Below are 15,588 nucleotides of genomic sequence, written 5' to 3' on the forward strand. Positions count from 1 at the left end.
TCGCCACACTGAATGTCACTTACTACGTACAATTTAAGAACAAAGCAGATGTGTAAATTACAATGGGCCTGACAATCTTGAATTCCGTTCACTGCCTTCGCAATTTAACGAATCTTTCACTCTGTTGACAAGACAGCTGGCTTGTTTAAATCGTCCTTGCATACATCTATGGGACACCAAAGGAAATAAGGTAAGTTTCTTCCAAACGCGAACATTTAAAATTTGCATTTGACTTGAAAATGCAACGAATACAAATCGGTGAGTCTAAACTATCAATCATTGCTTTTGGAGTTGTGGTTTTATCAATTATCGACACAAACACAATGAAAGTGAATAGAAATGGATTACAAAAGCACGCTTTTCAGAGCACATACTTGTCTTCTCGGTTATTCGAAGTGTATAAACAAAAAGGAATTACAGTACTGCGGCCAGAAGCGTAATATTTTCGTGTCGTATTACTGTATCGAATACGCATTTAAGACCAAAAAACGTTTGAAGTTGCGTTTCTTATGATGTGTCGTTCACTAAAACAGTGTAACATTTACTGCACAAAATAAATATCGCGTGTACAAGACAGAAATGACGAACAAGAAGCAATTGTGAACGTCTGCTAACGTTTTGTGGGATCCAAGATGGCGGCAGCCCCGCCCACTGACTTCGAACAACTTACAGCGTCAGTCTCCAGCGCCGTCCGTCTCCACTCATTCCGCCCCCATGATCCAGCCGCTGTTCCAGAACCGGACGCGGCTCTGGCGTCACGCCCCCCCCCCTCCTCCCAGCACTTTCAATCCCCCCCCCCCTCGCCCGGGCAAGAAAGCTTACCGCAATTCTCGACAGCCGCATTGCACTTCGAGGGGAAGGATGTAATATTTACCTCTCCCTTTTCTTCCATATAAAAATTTCTGTGTAACATCACACACGAAGACGGAATAGGGCTGCCGTGTTCGATAATATCTTCGTGTTAGAAGGTATAGTTAAAGGATTTGGATTTCCTTCCACAAGTACTTTTAACTCGAATTAAAACCTTGCAAACAACTATGCAGCTGAGTACTGTAACGGATCCCTATGTAGCGGTGGCTCGGAGCGCCTGCTGCCCGCTGCTGACAGCGCTCTGAATTCTGGGTCGGTTCCCTCGTGGCGCGGCCAGCGCTGCGGGTTTCCAGCCGTGCCGAGGGGGTCGAAACGGCTGCTCTGTGGCGGCTTTACGACAGGTCTCGTTCCTCAATGGCACGAACCTGTAATCGTCTCTGCCAAGTGGCAGTCAGCTCGGCTGGCTTAACAGAGAGGAAACACAGGAGTGGACGGCGTTTACTCTCACCTTCCTGAACAAGCTGTGTCGGATGTGGCGGGTTTGCGTTTGAAATTACGTGCGAACAAAAAACATTCGTGAAAAAGTCGCACTTGTCTGTTCGACTTGCTGTAATGTAATGGCGCAAAATGTCATGGCGGCATACGAGAGCGTTACCTCTGCAAGTATCAGTTAGTGCTGGCAAACCTCCGAGCTTAGCTTTTGCAGCTGCCACCAACCACACGGTGTTCGAGACTGCGGATTGCCGCACAAAACGATCAACTGGGAGGACATGAGGGGAGGTTCTTTTACGCCTGGACCAGAGATCTCGCCAGAGAAAAGCTGTACTTGGCACTGTAATGAAGTGTTTCAGCAAGTTATAAAAAACTGCGCGATTTCATCACGTAAAGGCTGTGTATTACATGTTCTCCTGTTAGAGTATACTGATGTACACGTGTCGAGGTGTTACCGGACAGAAATGCCAGTTACCAAATCGCCATTCGAGACCGCTGAGCGGACATGTCGTCCGTTCTTGGCAGCGGCTACGTCAGGGAAGTTTCCCAGGAGTCCGCCGCGCGCCACGCAGTGTAACGCTGAGCTGGCGACGGGCGGCGAGACGTGACTGCGGCGTGTACAGGGCGCGCAGCCGCGGGGTCCCAACTGCTGCCCGACAGCGGCGCATTCGTTTCACATCCTTCTCAAGTTCCTGGCCCAAAATTGCGTTGAGGAGATAGATAGGCAGCTGAACTGCGGGAAGTTTGTTACAGCTTTAGTTACTACGTGTGTAGTAGTATTTCCGTAGAAATATTGGAACACGTGAGGCAATACTGACCTTACATTACGTCGTTCCTTTCTTGTTGCTCCCATGGCGACGCACTGTTTCTATAGCAATCAGCAAGCGTGAAAGGAAGCTACCGTACAGACAGAGGAATCTGTATTTATACTTGGCAGAACCAATTGCATACTACCATAAGCGTCGGTATTGCTTTCGTTTCCCAAAAGTTATAAATATTTCGATTTCGGAAAAGAAGCTCTGTATTTGGCCAAGATGTCGAAGAAGAAGGTCCCTTACGTACTGGTTGAATCGAGTAAGATGTGGAGACGGCGGTTTGAAAGCGGACAGAAGTACGAGGAAAGGCGTCCCTTACCTGAGGGGTCGCTACCTGGCGAAGGGGCAGGCGTGGCAAATGTCCGGCGTTCGTCCAGACATCGCTACACGAGTAACGAACTGAAGGATCCCGGGAGGGTGAGTACGTGCAGCAGGGGGGGGGGGGGGGGGGGGGCGCAGCGCAGGGACCAGCAGCGAGCAGCGCGCACCAGCCCGTGCTCTCGCGGTCGGCGTAGCCGCGTTCGATTCCCGGCCGAGTCTCTCGGCTGGCGCCCGTCACCTCAGCCCATCTCTACCGGGGAGCCCCGTGTACGACCGCACACTGCTGTCTCTGCCCGACTGCTGAGACGGCAGCTCCTCCTGGTGACTGGGGGACTTCACTGGGAGCGTCGTGAACTCAGTGGCGAGGGAGCAGCACTAATGAAGCGCAGGACGGGAAAGGAGAGGAGAGGACAGACTGACTGACAGTCGACGAACCACTTTTATAACCGGAACGAAAAACGATACAATTTGTGTTGTCAAACTATGCCAACATACGAACAATCACATCTTTCAAGCTGAAGGAAACATTCTTCCACCTGAAAACTTCATGTGGCGTACACATTTTTTTATGGCCCGGTGTTTTCCGCACCAGTGAGAAACATCGCTCTCGAAGATATGAAGCGTACGGAATCTACCATTGTGAATCCAACAGTATACTCTCATCCGCGCAATCGTAATTCGTTAATTGCTCTATTGCAACACATGTCTCGTGCAACAACCAAATCTAAACGGGAAGTGGTACCGAATTAATACTGTGATGGGGAGTGCTGCCGACACGCAGTTACCTGACCCGCGGTGCGCGGACACGGACGCCCGCTTCCTGCGGCCAGACTGCTGCTTCGCGGCGCCAGCGCGCCTCCTCCAGACTTGCGGGCTTGCAGCGAAATGAGCGCGAGCACGAAATCCGGAAACTGCAGCCAATACAGACGCTTACAGACCACCACCTTACCCACTCGCCATTCGCGAGCGGAACAGGCATAAACGGGTAGTATTATGAAGAAAAATCGGCACTTCTGCAGTTTAGGGGGTACATGCGCTGATCACGAGCAAAGTACCTATTTTTCGAGGAAACGCGTATCTGCACATATATGCACGGAATACCAAAACATTTTTTATTTAAAAAATTGTGTGTTACAATCATATATCAATTAACTGTCTCAAAAAATTTTTTTTTATCAGAAATGATGTATTGCACATGTATGCACGGAATTTCAAAACCATTTTTTTTTGCAAAAAAGATGTAATTAATAACAAAATTCTCAAAAAATTGTATTTGTTTATTTTGCACAGGTATACATTAAAGCTCGAATCACAGATTAGATAAAAACAGCTACCTCAAGTTAATTTGCGGCATTGCGATAGATTTTTCGAACACGCTCAATGAGACTGTGGAATGGATTTTCCCCAAAACGTTGACGCCAGAGAAATTCCGCCAGGTACTTACTCAGCAGAGCACGGTGAGTTCCGAAACGCCTTTTATTTTTTTCTTCTTTAGCTTTTTGCCACACTGACTCCACGTGATTTGTGGTATCGTTTGTTAAGGGATCGACAAAATAAAGCGAAAGATTGACAGATGATTCTAAGCCCATGTTACCTATGGTGGTGTAAGCTTGCCACAAATCGGAAACTACTGTGGTTCCGGGCAAAACATACTGTTGCAGCAAACGGGTTGCATCACGACGTGGCACACCAACCATAAAGCTTTGCTTTGCCTCAACGTTGACCCATTGCTGCCGCACACTATGACCTTTACTTTCTCCTGAAGAAGCAGCTCTCGTCTGTTTCAACAGTATGGCCAGGGCCGCCCAAAACTATTGGCTCAATTACGAAATATTCATGGCAGATATCGCTACAAAATTGGCACCAATCGACCACAGTCTGATCACTGCCAATTTTGAGCTCCCTCATTAAAAACTTTTGCTTATTGAGTTCGAAAGCCCACATCTAAGACAGTCGCAAAATTTTACAAATGTCCGAATGACTGCCAGCAAAAAATGACATTTTCCTGACTGAACATTTCATTCTGCAGGCCCTGCCAACGGAGCAGCGCCAAATTTCGCCATTTGTCCCTGTAGTTTTCTCCTGTGCATCCAACACAAATCCAATTTTCACACACCACATCGTTCTTCAAAAGACCTTGTTGCCTACCCCATTGTATAGACTTTGGGTGTTCTCCGTAACATGGTATAAATCTTCCATTACAAAGTCACATCTCGAAAATTTCTCGCCATTTTGGCACACACAGTGATATATGACACTTCAAAACAGACAGCCAAAACAGAAAAATATAGGTTGTTGGGCGCACTGATCAAGATATATAACTGTGAGCAACAGGGACATATACCATATGCAACAATATGCAAAGCCAAGTATAGCTATCATGGTTAGGATGTATGAAACTGTAAGCTTTACCTGTGGGTAAAGACTGTGAAGAAATATGCTGCAGCATATTGGCAAGTTGGTCAAATCAGACAGTTAATTATCTTTTTTTTGCATCCATATGAAAATAAGTACTTTTTTGGTATTCCGTGCATATATATGCTTATATCTTCAGAAATACGCGTTCCCTTCAAAAATAGGCACTTTTCTCGTGATCAGCGCATGGACACTATAAACTGCATAAGAGCCGAAACATCGTGTTGAGCATGGTATTGTAGTTGATACTAATGTCCTCCGTGGTACCATCCGTCGGCAATTACGACAGTATCACATCGGCAGCATTCCAGGGCTCCGTACATTAAACACGAGGCCATTTTATTGAGAAGAAGACCAAGTCCGAAGTATGCCACCTATTTCTTCGGCTGTACTTTCTTTCACGGTTTCAGTTCTAAACAGGAGTAACATTTGTTTCGTAACTGAGCATTTCTGAGCGAACTCTTAATTTTCTTTCATTTCTATTCGGCCATTTAGTAGCAAGCTGGATCTATTCTGCCTGCATAGCCCGAGTAACGGTGTGAGATACACGTTGCCGCCTTTTCGGGTCACTAGAGCAACTTGTTTTCAGAGTAAACTGAGCACATATTGGTAATTAAAATAGAATGCACTTCGCCGCTCTTTAAACTGAATTTGAGGTATTGCTACCGGCAAAAGTTGCAACATCTTTTTGTAAACAAAGGTACCACAGTTCGGAGAACAGGCCGTCGTTCGTGGAACGTGTTGCGACCACAAGTACAGTCACTCCACAAACTATTCGACCGACCGTGGCGCATAGACTATAACACAGCCATACAAATATTGCTGCGAAACGAATAGTAACTATTTCCTTACATCGGTTGATTTCTACACTTGGCAATAAACCGGTCTTCACCTCCATTTGCGACCAAACGCACGCTACGTAAGACCGCCAAACGAGTCCCCCCCCCCCCCACTGGGCCGACACACGGCCTCCCGCGCTCGTCCGTGTTCCCTGCAGCCCAGCGAACAGCCGCCCCTCCGGTCTGGGAGCCGTTCAGCCATACTCACGCCATACAGGTCGAGAGCGCTGCGAAACTATAAACGAAGACATACGTGCCTCAGGTTGTTTCGACGAGGAAAATGTTTTGGAGAAACCGCCGGTACACACAGCAGTACAGTTACGAGTATTATACACAGGTTCAATCGGAGCAGAAAGTACGAAAACAAATCGCGAAGCGGTCGTGCTGCAGTTCTGTCAGAGATGGAGAAACGACAGCTACTTCGAGAAGTCATCAAAAATTCGAAACTGAGCGCCGCACACCTCGCTACTGGTTTTCGTGTGCGTACAGGAAGGCCTGTTTCTGCACGAACAGCCCGCAGAAAACCGTACGTCAGTAAAGTGAATAGAAGAAAGCGAGTTGCACTTCAAAGGGAACGTAAATCGGGTGCGTTTGATTTCTGCAGGAAGGTTGTATTTACTGACGAGAATGGATGTGAGCTGTTTACGTGTAAAGGGCGCGTAACAGCGTGGAGAAAAAAGAATTCTGAATTTGAACAGAGAAATGTAACGGCCCCAGTTACACATGGTTTCAGTACATGTATGAAGGTGCTCATTGATGGCATTATGGACCACAAGATGTACCATAAATACCCTAAAAACAGTACTGTGAATCATATGGGTATTATATTTTCACACAAGACATTAATTCAAAACGTACTGCTCTACCTGTGGCTGTTGTATAACAGGCCCCACTGGATGCAGACACCCCAGACACTAATCCTATCGACAATTTGTGGCGTTTGCTCGACAAAAACATCACGTCAGACATCCAATAGAAACGGTCGACAGACCGCTCTCAAGGAGGAATGCCGTAAAATTACAGTGCAAGCAACAGAATCTCTGGTGAAATCCACTCCAAGCAATAATGCCAGCGATTATAGGAGGAAAGGAGGCCCTACTAACAACATTCTATGTTCAAAGTGTGATCTACAGTACTGCAGACGAATACTGATTTTGCGTCTTACATTGCCTATCTGTACTTCTGAATACTCAAACGTGTTTATTCGCATAGCAACCTGTGTTTCTTTATAGCATACTCATTTTCACTGATCAATAAGGACGTGCTTGTACCTGCTTCGTTTCAATCCGCCAGTTTTCGGCCCTCTATACACCCTTAAACATACGATCACGTATTAGACGAACACTTTGCGGAGTCACTGTGTCACCGGATAGCCGACATTCCGTGTCTGCAGCTCCGAGCACGTTTAGACTAGACTGTAAATACAACACGACGGTATCTTCAGCTTTAAGAAAGATTTCGACACCTCAGCGGCACATTACGCACCATTTTACGGCCTAAGGTGTGCATGACGTAGGTCAGACGGCGCCTACATTCTTAGACCCAAATTCCACGAATTACGTTGCATGTATTACGAAAATGCGAAGCATAACTAAGGAAAATAATTAAAAGGTAACTGTGTTTGCGACACACACACACACACACACACACACACACAGACAGACAGACAGACAGACAGACAGACATTGATCGAGACCGGGCCAAATATCTCACGAAATAAGTGACAAAGGAAAAAACCACAAAAAAAAACGAAACTCGTCTAGCCTAGCCATAGGTCAAACGGATATCTACTGCCTTTTTTTTTTTTAAATAGGAACCCCCATTCTTATTACATATTCGTGTAGTACGTAAAGAGATATGAATGTTTCAGTTGTACCACTTTTCTCGCTCTGTGATAGATGGCGCTGTAATAGCCACAAATTAAAATACAGAACGTATGTACGTTTGAACATTTTATTTCGGTTGTTCTAATGTGATACATCTACCTTTGTGAACTTATTTCTGAGAATGCATGCTGGTACAGTGTGATTACCTGTAAATACTACATGAATGCAATTAATGCTCAAAATCATGTCCGTCAACCTCAATGCATTTGGCAATACGTGTAACGACATTCCTCTCAACAGTGAGTATTTCGCCTTCCGTAATGTTCGCACATGTATTGACCGCACGCTGACGCATGTTGTCAGGCGTTGTCGGTGGATCACGATAGGAAATATCCTTCAACTTTCCCAACAGAAATAAATCCGGGGACGTCAGATCCGGTGAACGTGCGGGCCACGGTATGGTGCTTCGACGACCAATCCAAGTGTCATGAAATATGCTATTCAATACCGCTTCAACCGCACGCCGAGCTATGTGCCGGACATCCATCGTGTTGGAAGTACATCGCCATTCTGTCATGCAGTGAAACATAGTAACATCGGTAGAATATCACGTAGGAAATCAGCATACATTGCACCATTTAGATTAACATCGATAAAATGGGGGCCAATTATCCTTCCTCCCATAATGCCGCACCGTACATTAACCCGCCAAGGTAGCTCATGTTCCACTTGTAGCAGCCATCGTGGATTTTCCGTTGCCCAGTAGTGCATACTATGCCGGTTTACGTTACCGCTGTCGGTGAATGACGCTAAGTAGAACGCGTGCCAAAAATCTGTCAACGTCCCGTAATTTCTCTTGTGCCCAGTGGCAGAACTGTACATGACGTTCAAAGTCGTCGCCATGCAATTCCCGGTGCGCAGAAATATGGTACGGGTGCAATCAATGTTGATGTAACATTCTCAACACCGACGTTTTTGAGATTGCCGATTCCCGATTCCCGCGCAATTTGCTAGTGACGTGCGGATTTGCCGCGACAGCAGCTAAAACACCAACTCGGGCATCATCATTTGTTGCTGGTTGTGGTTGACGTTTCACATGTGGCTCAAAACTTCCTGTTTCCTTAAATAACGTAATTATCCGGCGAACGGTCGGGACACTTGGATGATGTCGTCCAGGATACCGTGCAGCATACTTAAGACACGCCCGTTGGGCATTTTGATCACAATAGCCATACATCAACACGATATCGACCTTTTCCGCAATTGGTAAACGGTCCTTTTTAACACGGGTAATGTATCACGAAGCAAATACCGTCCGCACTGGCGGAATGTTACGTGATACCACTTATACGTTTGTGACCATTATAGCGCCATGAATCAGAAAGCGGAAAAAGTGGTCCAACTAAAACATTCAAATTTCTCTACGTACTACACGAATATGTAATAAAAAATGAGTGTTCCTATTTAAAAAAACGCAATTGATATCCGTTTGACCAATGGCAGCGCCATCTAGCGGGCCGGAAAGGTACTTCACACGTTGGCTGAATAACACTGGGCGACAGAAAGTAAGGAACAGACTCTCACGGCTTCTCGACGTGGAAGTCCCAGAGTAATGCGTTCGCCTCGGAGCGATGTTCCGGCAACACTTGTACGCCGTCTTCTGGCGACGTGACACACATTACTCGGCAGACTTTTTCGGAAGAATTCGTCAGAGCAATTCGCCGAGAAGTGTACTTCCGCACTGCTGAACTGGCAGGTCTCCAGTAGCGGAAAAGTTGTGCTCGCCTCTGTGGCGGCACAGAATGGCCATCTCACGTGAGTCGCGACCGGGTGACGTAATCCACGCACGCGGTCACGTCTGCAGTGGTTCACACTAGGGCAGAAGGCCAGCGTGGGAGGCGCGCCGCCCTGCAGCTGTGTGGGCGGCGGGGGCGGAAGTGGGGGAGGCGGGCCGGCCACAGCCGCTGCCCCCGCGTGCCGCCCCACGGCCTCACGCCCCCGCAACAGAGGAAGGCCACTACTTAGTGTTACTTAAGCATCGATAGCCGACACACTATTGACGGTGTTCTTCAAAACTATTGATACGCGCCAAAGAAACTGGTATAGGTATACGTATTCAGACACAGATATAAACATGCAGAATATGGCGCTGCGGTCGGCAACGCCTATATAACACAAGTGTGGCGCAGTTGTTAAGCTGGACGCAAATTAAGACGCGTATAGCGCGACCCAGTGCAGCGCGCGTTTTCGTAACTCCACAGGTTCAAATGGGACCGCTCAAACTGCGACGCGACGCGACTGGGACGCGACGCGCGTCTGCGCCAGGTCGCGCGGCGCTCTGGTTGCGGCACAGTTTCTCGCGCCGCGCGAGCACTGAGGCAGGGATGGGGCGGGGAGGCAGTCCTGCCGTATGTTCACTTGGCATGGCGCATATGGCCAGTGAAAGTACTGCCCATCCGAAAAATACGGCCTTGCTGTATACTGTCTTTTACTGCCACTGAGTTATGTTTCGTTTTTCGCCGTTTAAGCGCTCCATCTATTTTCGTTAGTACATAATAGTTTTCAGTTACATATATCTGTACAGTTCTTTCGTTTTGTTTATTCTTTCGTCAAGAACAATGCACAGTTCAATAGTGGTGGGCCATTAGCAATTCTGATTATATTTTCTGCCTCCACAATGTTTTCAGATCGGAAGAACGGACAGACGATGATTCATCGTGAAGGTGGTGATTAAGAAAGTAAGGAATATTATAAAATCACGTGATTTAGAGGCAAGGCAGGAAAGTAAAAGACGGTTATCTACTTGTTGCCTCTTATGCTGACGTATCTCTACGATCTGTTGCAAAAAGCCGAAAACGTGGAATTTCCACAGATATGACCCCTTTGTGCATCTGGAAAAAATCGTCCAAAGGAATGTAGTACGCAAGATCCAGTATCGTTATTCGGATATTGATGTAATACGAGACATTACACTATGTACAGGTGGACACCACATTTCCATTGTAAGCTAGAAACAGTCGAAAAACAGTCACAAATAATCATGTTTTAATTGGCTCGCCATGTTGAGAGAAACGATTTCAATTGTTGTACACTTAGTATCAGCATTAATAAACTAATTATGCAACAGGCTACACAAATTTTAAAAAAATGTCGGTGTTATTACGAAAGTAGGAGTTTCCTGAAAGAGTGTGGTAATTAAATATATTTAATTTGTTGAAATGTATTGCTGACAAAGGCAGTTCTACTTTCATGACAATGTTTTTCGAACTATCGCTCACAAGGCACAAATGGCTACCTCCCGCATTACTTTCGTGCGCATTTTGCTCAACTGCTGACAATGCACTGACCATTGTGTTGTGCGACAGATCAATTTTTTTTTACTTTTCTCAGTAAGAACTATTTTATTCGCAAACTGCACATTGTGAGTTTAGCAAGCCGTATGTGAGTAAGCAGCATCTGGCATGTTCCTATCATTCCACCTGAAAGAACGCTCGTCATTAATTTAAATCATGCTCAGATCAAGAGAAGGAATAAAATGCTTTGGCAAGTTTCCATTCCAGACGCTCAGTGTCAAAAATACCGATGCGTTATGGGGATTCAACCAAAATTCCAACAGAATTGGCAGTCTTTGTGAGAGTTGATAAAGTTTTCTGACGCGCAATATGGCTGTCGATAACTCTTAAAAAATTAGTGACTGTAGTGAAAAAAAAAGGAAGTCAATTTGCGCTTAGCCTCACATCGGTTACTGCTGCTACAACGGCAGGTTAACAACAGTCAAGTAAGTTGGAACGTGGTGTGACAGTCGGCGGACTAGCCACGGGACAAAGCATCTCCGAGGTAGCGATCAAGTGGGGTTCTTCCCGAACGACAATTTCAGGAGTGTACCGTGAATATTAGGAATCCAGTAAAACAACATCCGAAAACATTCGCGCGTCTATAGAAGAAGATTTCATTATAAACGACCCGATAATGACGATAGTGCAGACGCTAATAATTGACCGTTAGTTTACCGATGTTTACGTAACTAGTCCTACCTGTTGCGTCCACGAACACGCCTGCCCTGCTGTAGGAAAGCGACTGAGCGCCGCCTCGCAACAGACTGTTCTAGAAGAGGAGGGGCGGCGGCTGCGACGTCACGTGACCCCCCCCCCCACCTCAACACCAGCAGCTGACGCAGCGAGCCGTCACGTCCGCGCCTCGTGCACTATTCTCTCTCTCTCTCTCTCTCTCTCTCTCTCTCTCTCTCTCTCTCTCCAAGAACGGAGCAGCCTCCACGCTTCCCGCGACAGAACACTGCATTCCGAATAAACCAACTCCCTGTACGTCCGCTCAGCCCCTCTCAGCGCCATTTTGACAGCTACGCCGTAACGTCCCAGCGTTTGCTGCCACTCTGCTGCTGATGCCTACGGGTGGGGCTGTTCTCTGCAGTCTGACCTGAAGCTACACCACCGCTGCTGCTTTCGTGCCAGCGCTCTCCGAGGCCACCCCTGTGGACTCTGCGCTACGGATTCAGTGGCCGAGTCTCCCTCTGCTGTCCGTGTTACGCTCCTTCACTTTGAGAATACTGTTTTATCGTGTTTGATTAAATAGTCACAACGAAATTGAAAGGGAAGATATATTTCGCTAGAGGAACAGCGCAGACGAATTTGTTTCGCCACCTGGGACATCCTTAAATGATGACAGTTATCGAAGTGGTAAACACAATTGTAGAGACCCATCTTTAGCTAAAGGTCCTGCATTGAAACAAATGTCGGAGGTGACCGAAGCATCTTCCAGCGATGGCAGACGATAATACTTTTCCGCGTGTTGGGCGTAAGTGGTGTGAACGCGTTTGTCCTTCACAATTCCTACAGAAACTATACTCAGATGAGCCGCTTTGATTTTTTGATGAATCCTGCAAACTCGTTGCTCACGGCACAATAAAGAGCGAGTCAACCATTACCGCATAGCCCGCGAACTTTGTGGGTCGATTCGTTTTGCGCCTACCAGAACCGGAGGTAGCAGTAGTGGTACAACGGTTGGAGAAACGCAAAACACGCTCCATCTGCCACCCAAAAAAGAAGAGAAAGACTTCTTCTGTTTGCCATTGCTGCAAGAAGCCATTCTAGCTAGATTTCTCCGAAAAAATTCCAGCTAGTCCACAGGAAACCTCTGAGAAGAAAATTAAAACCTGAAAATTAGTAGTGTAGTTTTTTAATGTTAATAAGGTTTTTAATGTCTTGTTACATGATGATAAAAAACGGTACTGGCCATTAAAATTGCTACTCCAAGAAGAAATGCAGATGATAAACGGGTACTCATTGGACAAATATATTATACTAGAACTGACATGTGATTACGCTCTCACGCAATTTGGGTGCATAGATCCTGAGAAGTCAGTACCCACAGCAACCACCTATGGCCGTAATAACGGCCTTGATACGCCTAGGCATTGACTCAAACAGAGCTTGGATGGCGTGTACAGGTACAGCTGCCCATGCAGCTTCAACACGATACCACAGTTAATCAAGAATAGTGAGTCACGTATTGTGACGAGCCAGTTGCTCGGCCACCAGACGTTTTCAATTGGTGAGAGATCTGAAGAATGTGCTGGCCAGGACTTTCCTTATCCAGAAAGGCCCGTACAGGACCTGCAACATGCGGTCGTGCATTAACCTGCTGAAATGTAGGGTTTCGCGGGAATCGAATGAAGGGTAGAGCCACGGGTCGTAACACATCTGAAATGTAACGTCCACTGCGAGCACGAGGTGACCGAGACGTGTGACCAGTGGAACCCCATACCATCACGCCAGGTGATACGCCAATATGGCGATGACGAATACACGCTTCCAGTGTGCGTTCACCGCGATGTCGCAAAACACGGATGCGACCATAATGATGCTGTAAACAGAACCAGGATTCATCCGAAAGAAAAATGACTTTTTGGCATTCGTGCACCCAGGTTCGTCGTTGAGTACATCACCGCAGGCGCTCCTGTATTTGATGCAGCGACAAGGGTTACCGCAGCCACGGTCTCCGAGCTGATAGTCTGTGCTGCTGCAAACGTCGTCGAACTGTTCTTGCAGACGGTTGTCGTCTTGCAAACGTCCCCATCTGTTGACTCAGGGATCGAGACGTGGCTGCACGATCCGTTACAGCCACGCGGATAAGATGCCTGTCATCTCGACTGCTAGTGATACGAGGCCGTCGGGATCCAGCACGGCGTTCCGTATTACCCTCCTGAACCCACCGATTTAATATTCTGCTAACAGTCATTGGATGACGACCAACGCGAGCAGCCATGTCGCGATACGATAAACCGCAATCGCGATAGGCTACAATCCGCCCTTTATCAAAGTCGGAAGCGCGAGGATACGCATTTCTCCTCCTTACACGAGGCATCACAACAACGTTTCACCAGGTAACGCCGGTCAACTGCTGTTTGTGTATGAGAAATCGGTTGGGACCTTTCCTTGGGTCAGCACGTTGTAGGTGTCGCCACCGGCGCCAACCTTGTGTGAATGCTCTGAAAAGCTATCATTTGCATATCACAGCATCTTCCTGTCGGTTAAATTTCGCGTCTGTAGCATGTCATCTTCGTGGTGTAGCAATTTTAATGGCCAGTAGTATATAGCCAACAGAAAAAATTAGACTGCAGGGTATTTGAGTTTTCAGAGCATTAAAATTATTATGAAATCTGCTGAGAAATCCTTGGGTAACAGAACAGATATTGAATTTAATTGATGAGAGAAAATATAAAAATGCAATAAATGAAACAGACAAAAAGGAATACCAACGTCTCAAAAATGAGATCGACGGGAAGTGCAAAATGGCTAACCAGGGACGGCTAGAGGAGAAAGAAGTAACTATGTAGAGGCATATTTCACTAAGGGGTAAGATACTGCCTACAGGAAAATTAAAGAGATCTTTGGAGGAAAGAGAACCACTTGTAGGAATATCAAGAGCTCAGATCGAAAACCAGTTCTAAACAAAGAAGGGAAAGCAGAAAGGTGGCAGGAGTATGTAGAGGGTCTATACAAGGACGACGTAGTCGAGAGCAATATTACAGTAATGGAAGAGGACGCAGGTGAAGATGAAATGGGAGATGCGATACTGCATGAAGAGTTTGACAGAGCACTGAAACAGCTACGTCGAAACAAGGCCGGGGTAGCAGACAACATTCCATTAGAACTACTGATAACCTTGGAAGAGCCATCCCTGAGAAAACTATCTAGTGAGCAAGATTTAAGAGACGGGCTAAATACCCCCAAGACTTCAAGAAGAATATAATAATTCCAATCCCAAAGAAAGCAGATGTTTACAGGTGTGAAAATTACGGAATTATTAGCTGAAGTCACGGCTGCAATATCCTGACACGAATTCTTTACAGACGAAAGGAAAAACTGGCAGAAGCTGGCCTCGGGGAAGACCAGTTTAGTTTCCGTAGAAATGGTGGAACACGTGAGGCAATACTGACCCTACGAATTATCTTAGAAGATAGATTAAGGAAAGGCTAACCTATGTTTCTAGCATTTGCAGACTTAGAGAAAGCTTTTGACAATGCTGACTGGCATACTCTCTCACAAATTCTCAATGGGGTGGGAGTCAAATTCAGGGAGCGAAAGGCAATTTACAATTTGTACAGAAACCAGATGGCAGTTGTAAGAGTTGAGCATCATTAAAGGGAAGCAGTGGTTGGGAAAGGAGTGAGACAGGGTAATGTTAATCTGTATACTAAGTTTGCAGAAAAGGAAACAAAAGAAAAAGTTGGCGTAGGGATTAAAATCCATGGAGCAAAAATGAAAACTTTGAGGTTTGCTGATGACATTGTAATTCTGTCAGAGACAGCAAAGGACCTGGAAGAGCAGTTGAATGGCATGGACAGTGTCTTAAAAGGAGAATATAAGATGAACATCAACAAAAGCAAAAAGAAGATAATGGAATGTAGATGAATTAAATCAGGTGATGCTGAGGGAATTACAGATTAGGAAATGAGACAAAGTATTAAAGTTTTGCTATTTGGGGAGCAAAATAACTGATGGTAGAAGTAGAGAGGATATAAAATGTAGACTGGCAATGGCAAGGAAAGCG

The 15,588-nt window shown here is 46.2% G+C and overlaps 1 protein-coding gene across 1 annotated transcript in view; it reads right to left on the reverse strand.

The window, feature by feature from the left end:
* LOC126108345 (serine/threonine-protein phosphatase 6 regulatory ankyrin repeat subunit A-like) overlaps nt 1-11,598 on the reverse strand; it is a 105,382-nt gene extending 93,784 nt beyond the window's left edge. Inside the window, exon 1 of the mRNA XM_049913560.1 lies at nt 11,553-11,598. The gene's annotated coding sequence lies outside the window, so the exon portion shown is untranslated. The remainder of the gene's footprint in view (nt 1-11,552) is intronic.
* Between the last annotated feature and the right edge of the window lie 3,990 nt (nt 11,599-15,588).

The sequence above is a fragment of the Schistocerca cancellata genome, chromosome 11, assembly GCF_023864275.1.
Source record: "Schistocerca cancellata isolate TAMUIC-IGC-003103 chromosome 11, iqSchCanc2.1, whole genome shotgun sequence".
NCBI classification, from domain to species: domain Eukaryota; kingdom Metazoa; phylum Arthropoda; class Insecta; order Orthoptera; family Acrididae; genus Schistocerca; species Schistocerca cancellata.